At 36.9% G+C, this 12,500-nt stretch overlaps 1 protein-coding gene across 18 annotated transcripts in view; it reads left to right on the forward strand.

Moving 5' to 3' along the window:
- Positions 1–12,500, forward strand: part of LOC144979933 (choline transporter-like protein 2) — a 133,000-nt gene that overhangs the window by 55,254 nt on the left and 65,246 nt on the right. The window contains exons 1-2 of one of the 18 annotated variants that reach the window (XM_078927236.1): positions 8,255–8,353; positions 9,162–9,196. The exons of 10 other annotated variants lie outside the window; for them this stretch is intronic. The gene's annotated coding sequence lies outside the window, so the exon portion shown is untranslated. Of the gene's footprint in view, positions 1–8,228; positions 8,680–8,774; positions 8,879–9,161; positions 9,338–12,500 lie in introns of those variants that run through there. 7 more of the 18 variants (XM_078927237.1, XM_078927231.1, XM_078927234.1 and 4 more) reach the window with 7 other exon arrangements.

Consider the following 12,500-nt stretch of genomic DNA (forward strand, 5'->3'; position numbering starts at 1 on the left):
TCCCTAGCCAACAGCAACACCTAACATGCAGGACAAGACATGACGCCTGTTAGGCGAAACTACATTTTATTATATACATAGTCAACGCTAACCGTTATGCCGGCTACTCATTTTACTCCTGGGTACCGCGAGAGATTGCTAGTAAAGCGTCTTTTCCAAGGACCCACCCATGTGCCGATCCGAACTCGAGTGTCATACCATAATACCACATTTAGCGGCAGCCTACATTCATTCATCGATCACTATGTTGTAATACACACGACTCCCCTTGGGTGTGTTTGTCAGAATGGTGTGTAGATGTAAGCTTTTAGTCTTGCCACTCAATCTAGATTTGGCTAGTGGGTTCGAGCCCAATATTTCGCATTTCTATGCCTTTGGTATGAGACATTTCGGTTTAGACTTAGACTCAGAGACAATAATAATAGTAGTATTAATAATAATAATATCAATAAAAAAAAAAAATAATAATAATAATAATAATAATAATAATAATAATAATAATAATAAATAATAATAATAATAATAATGATAATAATAATAATAATAATAATAATAATAATAATAATAATAATAATAATAATAATAATAATAATAATAATAATAATAATAATAATAATAATAATAATAATAATAATAATAATAATAATAGATGATAATAAAATAAAAATGATGATGATAATAATGATGATGATGATGATAATAATGATAATACTAATAATAATAATAATAATAATAATAATAATAATAATAATAATAATAATAATAATAATAATATAATAATAATAATAATAATAATAATAATAATAATAATAATAATAATAATAAAATCAAAATCAGATTTCATTTTTTACTTCAAGGGGTGTAACTCCTGTAATGAAAATACACTTGTTTAATATTACTGAGTTGTCTCCTCTGCATCACTCGTGTAAAAAAAAAAACAACAAATAATTCGTCAATATAATTTTTACTTTGAAAGCTGGCCCACTGCATCAACTCAGAGAGTATATAAGCTAACGCTTTAGCTATACAATCTCTCTGATCAAATTGGTGTTATGTCTGGATGATTTAGACTTCGAGAGTTAAATAATAGTTTTAAAAAAGATGACTTGGGTTAAGTTTTATATGTTTATTATATTGCGAAGCACATGAATATCTATGTATCTAGAGATTCTTGTGGGAAAAGCAAAATCGATGTTTTATTTATCTGGTCATTTTAAATAACATTAGATTATTCACGTTTCGGCACTTTAGTCGGTATTAGCCCGACATAATGCCGTTTTGAGATATTTGGTCACATGTGAATGAAATATAATAGAATGTGAATAATCCAAAGTTTCAGATTGGAGTGTCTGATGCTAACGGCTGGAAATCACTTTTTGGCATCTCTGGCCATAATAAATAGTTTTAGGGAAGTTATTTTTATACTGTATAGTAGCATTGTGGAGGTTATAGATTTTGAGATTGAGCTTTTATAAAGGGCACTATTCTTAATGTGCTCAGAGCGCTTTACAAGGGGTCCCTGACGAACAGCAACATGTAACATGTAGAACGAGACATGGCGCCTGTTAGGCGAAATACATTTTTTTTCCGACAGTGACAACACTGTTAATGGCCAGGTCCTCATTTTACACCTTTGTACGGTGAGAGAAAGTGAGTAAAGAGCCTTTTCCAAGGACTTAATTATGCGCTGAGCGAAGCTCGAACTACGGACCTTCCGATCCGAAAGAGAGTGTCATACCGCTAGACCACATAGCCGCACCGATTTTGAAGCGGCTTATTGTTGTGTGTTCAGTTCATAGAGCACTCGATTCGCACACAAAGGGATCGGTATCAATCACGAGTGAAAGTTTTTTTCTCTGTCAAAAAGTAGAAAGCAATTACTATTTTCCGTTTATCGCTATAGAAAGCGGGATGAACTCCATTGACCAGATGGATCTACGAGTTACTGACCGGAAGTATTAAATGTGGGCGTGGATATTAAATTGTAATCATATTATAAAAATAGGGAGATTAAAATTCACTGTGATCGAATACTTTGGGATAATATATATAGTGTGCGCTTGGCTAAGAAGCTCACAACATTGCCATCCGGAAGTATAACGGACCAACACACACAACTGTGTGAAACCATGAACCTTTAAAGTCAGGTTAATACAGTTTAGTGAGAATATCTCCTAAACGCGGATGGCAAAAAAAAAAAAAACAAAAACAATACCAAAGACCTGAGTGACGTCAACTTCGTACTATCTATAAAATATAACACACTAACCGATCCGATTTGGACGATTTTGTTATAAGGGAAACTACTCTATATTTAAGAATACGGTTTGATATTGTCCTTGTTATATCCCTTTTAAAACATTCATAATGCTCTTTCTTGGAATTTAACAATGCATACTACATACTACATACCTGCAAATGGAATATATTATTATCATTTTATGATTAACATCGTGTTCAAGACGCATCGCCAGTCAGTCATTTATCTCCAATAGATTATTTTGTTACGAAAAACAAGTCATATTCTGTATTGATGCATTGCGTTTATCCAAAAATCTCATAAATCCGCCAGCCGGATATAATATTTCAACATAAATAAATGAACGTTTTTGTTTGATTGATACAATTTAGTGAGAACTAGATACTCATAATAAAGGCTGGCTAAAAACAATAACAAAGAAGTGAGTGACGTCAGGTTCGTTCTATATATTGTTGAAATAACGAAATTGACGCTACTCAGCTCTTTGTTATTAATTTTAGACAGCCTGCTAATGATTTGTTCTCATTAAATATTTTCAGTCAGACTAGTCAGAAATGTTAAAGGTTGCACACAGTTTTGTGTATTAGCATGTTTAATCTGTATGGCGGATGTTTTGAGTATTTTACCTGAACGCATAGCATAAATATGAAGCTGCAATAGGATTCAACAGTCTGATGTCACGTCTGCCCAGCAACGAGCAGCTTGGTTCTAAACAAAGAAAATCGGTACTTTTTATTCTTCATGCTGACTAGAACTTTTTCATATGTCATGTGATCAGAATGTATAAAAGTCAATGCATGATCAGATTTATAATGTTTTTCTCCTCTGGATACGCTTTCATGCTTGTCGAGGAAGTATTTCATAAAGGGGTCCGCCATTGTTCCAATAGTTTAGAACCAGTTACTAAGTTACTATGCGTCATTACGATGGAAGTGACGTCACGACTGTTGAAGCCTATTTCGGCTAATTTCCATTGCTCGTCACCGGGCCGATCAGTTGAAAAACGCCTTTTTCACGTTAACGGAAGGAGATTTTCGCAGCAGCATTAATCTTCTTCTTTTAATTTGCTCTAGCTTCCTTTTGTCAAAGTTACATTTCTAAGTTGTGTGCTTTGCTACTCAGTGACGTGAAAAGGGAGCATCAGAAATTTCCCATACTTTTTTTTTTCATTTATTCATACAATCTTATAAGAAATTGTAACCCTTTAACCCTCTCCTTACCACCTACAGCAAAATCGTCACATTTGTTACGACCCAAATAATATACAATTTTTTCTTATTCAGATTTATTTTGTTCATCATAATGATCTTTGCTTAATTAATGTGAACATAACGTTGATTAGTAGAGAGATTGTTTGAGTTCAAAAAAACTATTTTTTCTGCTGGGTAATCCTGCCGTTTTGAGAAAATACTGAAAATGATCGGTAAGGAGAGAGTTAACTACTGAAAATTTCATGCAAATCCTTCTTTTTAGTCAGGGCAATTCATGAATGTTCAAACCCTCGAATGTGTTTGGTAGGTTGGAAAGCAGGATAAGAAACTATTTACTTATAATATTATAACGTACCTAAGAAAATAGTTCGATGGTTGGATGGATACACGAAGGTATTCAGGTGCATTTCAAATAATCAAAGGACAATTATAATAGTTTTGCTTACACCCACGTTTTAAAATTAAATTTCTGTTTCCGGATGGATGGCTTTTGTGAGTTCATGCATGGAACGATTTCGTCCCCAAAAGATAAAATATTTGGTTCAAACAATGAAATAAAATGGGTACTAAAATCGTATTTACCGTGATGGGGGGGGGGGGGGGGGGGGGAGAGAGAGAGAGAGAGAGAGAGAGAGAGAGAGAGAGAGAGAGAGAGAGAGAGAGAGAGAGAGAAAGAGATCTGGGGTCGTATAAAGATTGAGCAATTTTATCGTTGTCCTGTATGAACACAGCAGATATATTGGTTTTATCGTCACGCTTTATTGCTCATTCAAACATTTATTATGAGATATATAAGGTAAAATACTACATTATATATATATATATTATATATATATATATATATATATATATATATATATATATATATATATATTCTTCTGTTTCTGTGTCAGTTTGCTTTTTATAAGGTGGATTGTTAACCCCACGCTCAACCCCATTCCTGGAGGGCCGGTGGATTACTCTTCGTCTGATCTCTCTCATGTTCTCTCTTATTGGAGATCCGAGGTTCGAGATACGCAAGCCCTCCCATAATAATATAATTAAATTATGCACTTCCGTCAGGATATCATAAGATATCATCGCCTCGGCATTACACGAAGGAATATAGATAATTCATCAAACAAGATATCTGGTGTAAACAGGAAGCACCCATGTTGTCCAAGTGAGCAAATCGGGGTTTAATAATCTTGCCCAAGGGAAAAAAAAACGAAAGTGCCTGAAGCGGGGCTCGAACCCGCGACCTTATATATATATATATATATATATATATATATATATATATATATATATATATATATATATAAAAGGAGGGGTGCATGTATCTGTGTACACATACACACACAGACACACATTCACGCGCACACACACGCACACACACACACACACATACATACAACGAAAACACGAGTGTTTACGAGCACAATCACAAAACAAATAGGCACACATCCCGCATACATGTCAATAATTTAAACCAAAGCATCAGATTACAGGGAATTATAATATTATATTATGATTGCATTTTAATCTCCACGCCCACATAACTGATACCAACGCCCTTATAATGGTGCTGCCTTTTTGGCCAGAAAGCTTTGAAAAAAGAAAAGCGTTTGGCTACAAACTGAGTGCATTCATTTTCCTCTCTATATTTGGGCTTTCCTCTTAGTCGATCTCTAAGTCGCTAAGTTGGTGTAAACCGCAGCCATCGTTAACTTAAAGCCAAAAAATGACGTCAAAATGCCAGTATTTGGACACAAAAAGAAAGCAAATCGTGAGTTGTATTCAATAGCTCAACCAATGGGACCACTTGTTTCCATGAGCACTACTAATGACAACTCGCTCTGCGATGCAAAAACCAAATTATGACGTCAAAATGCCAGTCTTTTTGGGTTCCAGTATCAGGCCATAACTTTACGAAGGCCACGGTGTAACTCACTCGTTTTTAGTTGCCGAACCGAACGGGAACCGAACGCAAACGTTTTATCTCGGCGTTAAAATTTCTTTCAGTTTCCTACCAATAAAGTGAAACAACACACGGAGTTTCTTTGATATTGTTTTTATAACACCTTGGATGATCAGTTCTCACTGAATAAATATTTGAATATAGTAATATAAACGTTTTAGGTTACACGTCGTTTTGTTTGCTGGTATTGTTTCATGTGTTTGTTATGAATAAATTATAGAAATGTAAAGAATCTATGTTACACTGGTTATTCAAGAACAGGAGACGAAAATGAATTCTCTCGGGTTACAGCTTAATCCACACACTCGTGCTAATAAGCGAGTGTTCTGAAGGTTGTAAATTAGTTTCTTTCTTTCCTTCTTTCTTTCCTTCTTAGCCAAGCGCATAATGCCTATAGATGTCGCTGCTGAAAGCCCTTCCGCTGGAAAGTCGACAGACTTTTCCGCCTGGGCTGCTTTGATTATTGTTGACAAATTTTCATTCCCGTCGTTCTGTTGCACATTATCGGAATGGGAGTGATCTTTATTCATGTTTTCGTCCAACCAGGTCATTAATGACATGATTTGTTGCTGTCCAACGATTGGATATTTCTTAACAAATGTAAACACGCTGCTTTGTTTACAAAAGTTATAAACATACCATTGTGTCAAGCTGAAAAAAATAACCAATCGTGATGTTAGATATTTCAAAGGCTGTGAACTTTTTTCACTAAGTGGGTCATTTATAGCACATTTTGCAATGTGACCAATGACCTCCAGCCCATGGAAAGTTAATATTGATCATGCCCATTGTTTCAAGATCTTAAATTGATTTTAACTCTAGGCCAACATGTCTGAGGTCACGTCTTCGTGTTGTAACTATTCTGCCGTACTCTGGAAAAACCCTTATGTAAAAATTTGGCCAGAAAACTCGTCCTTCAAATATCGGTCGATATAAATGACCCTCGTCTTGGCAAAAAGTCTCACACCCGGGACTTAGCGAAGAAGAAACAGGTCTTATATACGCGCCCATAGGAATAAACAGTACTAATTACTAATGTCCTTCTTTTACAGGTACCATTTCCTACTTTAACAACAACACAACCCTCCCTGCCCACTCCGAAAATACAGAAAACAGTGAGTGACCCAACCAGTCACACTGATGGCAGACTTTGTTGCATTATGTCCGTGGGCAAGGTACTTCACGCGGCTCACTTGACCCAAAAATTGATATTATGTATTATCTGACCATAGCCAATGATGGACATTGTGAAAATGTTCTTGTCATGAAGGCTCATAGAGGGCGATTTGAAATGTATATATATATATATATAATGCTGTGTCAATGTGCACTGTAAACAACTGATGCTCTCAACTCTGCTTTTACCATCTAATGTTGAACTCATTTGTCTATCTATCTATCTATCTATCTATCTATCTATCTATCTATCTATCTATCTATCTATCTATCTATCTATCTATCTAACTAACTAACCAACCACCTATTTGTCTGTGTATCTATCTATCTATCTATCTATCTATCTATCTATCTATCTATATATATATATATATATATATATATATATATATGTATAACCTATTTGTCTGTTTCTATCATCTATTTATTTATATGTCTGTCTGTTTACCGTCCCCCTCACACCCCCTCCCTGAAAGTCCTCTCTCTCTCTCTCTCTCTCTCTCTCTCTCTCTCTCTCTCTCTCTCTCTCTCTATCTATCTATCTCTCTCTCACACACACACAACATACACAAACTCTCTCTCTCTCTCTCTCTCTCTCTCTCTCTCTCTCTCTCTCTCTCTCTCTCTCTCTCTTTCTCTCCCTAACTCTACCAATGCAGTAAATTGTATTAGTATTATACTTACCTGCAAGCTCCTTGACCACATCAACAGATGTCGTTCGTAACCATGTAGGTACCTATCTTCTTGCTCTTAGCTCTAAATGAGACCCGCTCATTGACCTTTCGGTCAGTAACTGTGGACGTGGTGACACACCCCCTCCCCCCCCCCCCTCTCTCTCTCTCTCTCTCTCTCTCTCTCTCTCTCTCTCTCTTGCTTTCCCCACGCACACCTCTCTCTCTCTCTCTCTCTCTCTCTCTCTCTCTCTCTCTCTCTCTCTCTCTCTCTCTTTGTCTTTATTTCTTTATCTTTCTCTCCTTCTCGCTTTTTCTCTCTCTTTTTCTTTCTTTTTCTCTCTCTTTCTACAAGCACGCACACACAAAGACACACTCTCTTCAAGCACACACACACACACACACATCCACACACACACTCTTCCTCCAAGCACATCTCTCTCTCTCTCTCACTCTTCCTCTCTCTCACTCTTCCTCTCTCTCTCTCTCTCTTCCTCTCTCTCTCTCTCTCTTCCTCTCTCTCTCTCTCTCTCCTCTCTCTCTCTCTCTCTCTCTCTCTCCCTCTCTCTCTCAAAGCACATACACACACTCTCTCTCTCTCTCTCTCTCTCTCTCTCTCTCTCTCTTTCTCTCATTCTCTCCAGCTCACCAAACGTTTGGATCTGTATTCGTTTTAGGTCAGTCTCTCCATCCGTCTCTTTGAACCTTATCAATTCATTGGAGCTTTGACCGCAAGATTTCTCAGTCCAGCAGACTATCACTTGTTGATCACCCCCCCCCCCCCCCCCCCCCCCCCCCTTCTACACTCTCTCTCCTCCCCCTCCGCTTTCTTTTTGTTGCCATTCTCCCCCTCTCCGTGCATTGTCCTCAAACCCCCCCCCCCCCCCCCCCCCCATGCTAGACACAGAAGAGGTGTGTTATTGTATGTGTCACCTGAAATCAATAGATCAGAACGTGTTATACGTGTGCTTCACTATTCACATTAGAGTGTCTGTATATACCAGAAGGCTGTGTTTACTAAATTTTTTAAAAGGATAACTTCTTTCCGGCTACAACAAAATGTTTTTTATTAGTTGTCAGTATTAAGTATAACAATTTATGTCAATACCTATTTTTGTGTGCGAGTTGTTTATTCAGTCGTCGTACTTACTGCGACAGTTTTTTTAGTTGACATTATCCTCTCATCCTCACGTAAATGAATGAGGTCATGTAGTGTTGTGTGTGGTAGTGATTAGTGATGAGGGGATTTTAGTTTTGTTTTTCTTAGGCCATTCACAGTTCTGGCTTTTTGTGTAGCATATAACGTTACAGTGACAGGCGGGTATTGTTTTCTCTCCAAAGGTAGTGTATAAAGTTGTCAGTTAGTCAGGATGTGAGAAGAAAACAATAATAAATCAATAAGTAGGTGACACGGATTTATGGATTTATAAATAAATAGCTACGCCTATTCTATTTATAACATTGGATGTTCTGTGCTTTTGTTACAATTCAATAATATTCTTGAAAAGGATATATAGATGGTCTACGTGATTTCATTCACAATGGCATATTATTAATGCGTATATAATGTGTATATTTACGAAATCTTTAGTTATAGTATGTATGTGTCATATTATTATTATGTGAGGAGTATACAGCACTTGTGTTCTTTTTAAAGCCTTTCTTTACCAACTAAAGGATAATCATCTTTTTCACATAAATTTGCTTACATTACATACATCAGTTATTTTTTAAAATCCTCTTTGTTATTGCCATGAGAACTTAATTTTGCCTTGTTTATTTGGGTTGTTTATTTTTCCTCAAAAAAAATTATCTGTAGTGCCTATGTCTGTCTTGCCTCTGAGTTTGAGTGTAAAGATATCAATACAATTTGTTTTACGTAGGTTTGACATTTTGGGGACAATCCTGGAAATAGTGGGTAAAGAGAGAATTAAAGACTTGGGTCATACATAGCATCTTATAGGGTTATACTTCCGTGTATTAATTACGGCCAATTCGGACTAAAAACAGGAACTTTTCTCAAGCCTTGTGATGTGTATCTAATTTGATTCCAACAAGTGTCAGTTCTGAGATTTAGATTTTGATTCCTTTTTTTTTTTTTTTTTTTTTTTTGTAGTTTATCTTGGTTTGACCAGTATTTATCATCATGTGTGTGTGTGTAAGTGTGTGAGAGAGAGAGAGAGAGAGAGAGAGAGAGTGTGTGTGTGTGTGCGTGTGTGTGTGCGTGAGAGAGAGAGAGAGAAGATATTTAGTAGATAGAGAAAGAGAGAGAAAGAAAGAGGGAGGAGTTTAGATAGAGAAACAAAGAGAGGGCGAGAGAGAGAGAGAGAGAGAGAGAGAGAGAGAGGGAGAGAATGAGGTGGGGGGGGGGGGGCGGAGCTTTTTTTTTAATTTTTAGAAAAAGTTAATTGGGGAATCGATTCGAATTACGTATTCAATAAATAACTAAGATTGATTTTTTTTTTTTTTTTTGGTGGGGTGGGGGGGGGGGGGGGTTTGAAGAAGGAATGGGCGTGGTAGAGGGAATAACAAGAAGAGAAAACTGACACCCCAATATCCGTCATTTCTCTCTCTCTCTCTCTCTCTCTCTCTCTCTCTCTCTCTCTCTCTCTCTCTCTCTCTCTCTCTCTCTCACACACACACACACACACACACGTTTATATACGCCATCACTCCATAGTTCAATCTTCAGTACCGATATATCGACCTTTCGCGTAGGTACAGTCATTTTTAGATGTTTTCGCTGCTTATTAAATACACACAGAGATGAAGAAGTGAATTGGGTGTGGGTAAGAAGAAACCGACACACCCATTGATTTCAGTGACAAGTTAATGTAGCTGATAACTTCCGGTTATCGATCTTTCTTTTCTTTTTCTTTTTTTTTTTAAACTCAAGACGTAATGATAAAAAAAAATGTCTTGTTATTCGTTTGCTTTTGTATGTATATTTGTATGTGTGTGTGTGTGTGTGTGTGTGTGTGTGTGTGTGTGAGCGTGTGTGGGAAGGGGGGGGGGTGTCGTTGTTTGTTTTGTTTTGTTTTTGTTTTTTTTTGGGTGTGTTTGATTTTTGTTTGCTTTAGTTTTATTTTGTCTTTTATTTGGTAACCATTCTAAAGAGAATGTTTTTGCCATCTTTTATTCATGCTGTATGGCCTTGATCAAGCCACCTCGACTTAGCTCAATTTTGCGGCGCTGCACTGCGGTTAACACTGGGATATACCTTGAAATGAATAAAGGGGATTTTGATTTTACTAATTTATTTTATCACGAGATCGGTCAATTGATTGAGCAATAACAAGAGTCGTGTATTTCTCAGTCCGTGTCTGTTTTCATATAGATGAAATATTATAAAAGCGATGCGGATGTAAATAATTTTAAACTCTTTGTAAGAAAACGGATGTTTTCTCTCTTTGATCGGTGCGTTTTTCATGCTTGATCGCGTTTTCATTTAATTTATAACCATCGCCCCGTAGCGGTATTATGCTAAAAAGAAATTTGATATTCTAAATGGTCGGAATTTTTAAAAAAATTAAAGTTCTTGTCATTTTCATAATAATATGATTATCTTTTCTCGTCAAAACCACACCTGCGGTTCCATGCGTGAACTTGAAAAATAACATTTTATTGAAATGTGAGTACCTATGGGTCAAACTTTTAAAACACACAACTTAAAGCCCGTATACGAATACGTGGTCAAGTGGTATGACACATGCTTGTAATAAATACATGTTTTTTTTACACTGCAAAAACTTTAAAATTTCATATTTTCATATCATTTAAATAATAAACACACTTTTGGGGTCCTACCATCAACATCTGAATAGATGATAATGGGTCCTACTTATCCCGACTTAATGCCGTTTTGAGACTGTGGGTCACATGATTTGGAATGGTGCCAGCCAGATGAAGCATTCAATTCTCAAATCTTCGAGGATTGTCTGTTTCCCGTTAATTTCTAATAATTCTAAGACTGGCTCATTTACGTCGTAGAGTAGAATCCGTGTCGTGACTTGACAGAGAACCGGCATTCTATTTTTGTAGTCACTATCGTGCGATGGGTGTTGCAATGCCTATGATTCTGTCAGCTTTCTTATAGGATATAATATAGACCATAATATAGGTCCTATTATTCCTATTTTAGCCACTGAGAAAGACGGAAGAGAGATATATAGATGATAGATAGATAGATAGATAGATAGATAGAGAGAGAGAGAGAGAGAGAGAGAGAGAGAGAGAGAGAGAGAGAGAGAGAGAGAGAGAGAGAGAGGGGGGGGAGGCACAATATCTTGACCTGATTTCTAGAGCACCCGTCACAGGTCACCTGCCAGAAATAAACGTTGATGACGTATGTATGCCCTGTACTGTTCTTTGTTTATCGTAGTACTCAACCTGATGTAATCAATTAATAATCGGTACCTGGTTCTAATCGAACTTGACATGAACGTACTCATCTTTCGTTTCTTGACCTAGTGCTTATTTTCAATGCCAAACCTTTATATTATAATTATAGATATATATTTTGACTCCTATGCTTGTGTCATAACGCATGTCCACATTCATACAACACACACACACGCGCGCGCGCGCACGCACACATACACCACACACGCACACACACACATACACGACCCATACACATATTATACACACACTTTTTTAAATCCATGTACGGGTAAAGACTGGACAGCCAAAGGGTATTTTGGTCGGGAACAGAATGTTATGGTATTTCATCTCTACAAATCACCCATGCGTGACTAACAAACACACCAGTTTACTGTATATATTATGTTTAACTTAATTTACGATTTGTTTGTTTGTTTGGTTGGTTTTTTCTTTTCTTTTTTTTTTTTTTTGGGGGGGGGGGTTCTGAGGTCACGATTACTATGAAGAGAGAGAGAGAGAGAGAGAGAGAGAGAGAGAGAGAGAGAGAGAGAGAGAGAGAGAGAGAGAGAGAGAGAGAGGGTGGAGGGGTGAAGAAGTAGATGGTATGACGTGATTGTAATTTTCCTATTAAAAACTAGCGGAGAATCCGCTAAGGGGCCGAGATCAATGCAAGTGAAGTCGAGAATTTTTCCTGACCCCCTTGTCCACCCATAAGTGATAGGCTAGCCAGGTCTGTTTTGATTTGGCCGAAAGTACTTTGCGATAGACTAGCATTGTATCCAAAGGGTGGCAAGCAATTGTTGTTGTTAGTCGTACGCAATGACCCTGAAGGACTACCC

Source organism: Berghia stephanieae, chromosome 9 (genome assembly GCF_034508935.2).
Source record: "Berghia stephanieae isolate SIO BIC M18660-M18661 chromosome 9, UCSD_Bste_1.3, whole genome shotgun sequence".
In the NCBI taxonomy this organism is placed as follows: domain Eukaryota; kingdom Metazoa; phylum Mollusca; class Gastropoda; order Nudibranchia; family Aeolidiidae; genus Berghia; species Berghia stephanieae.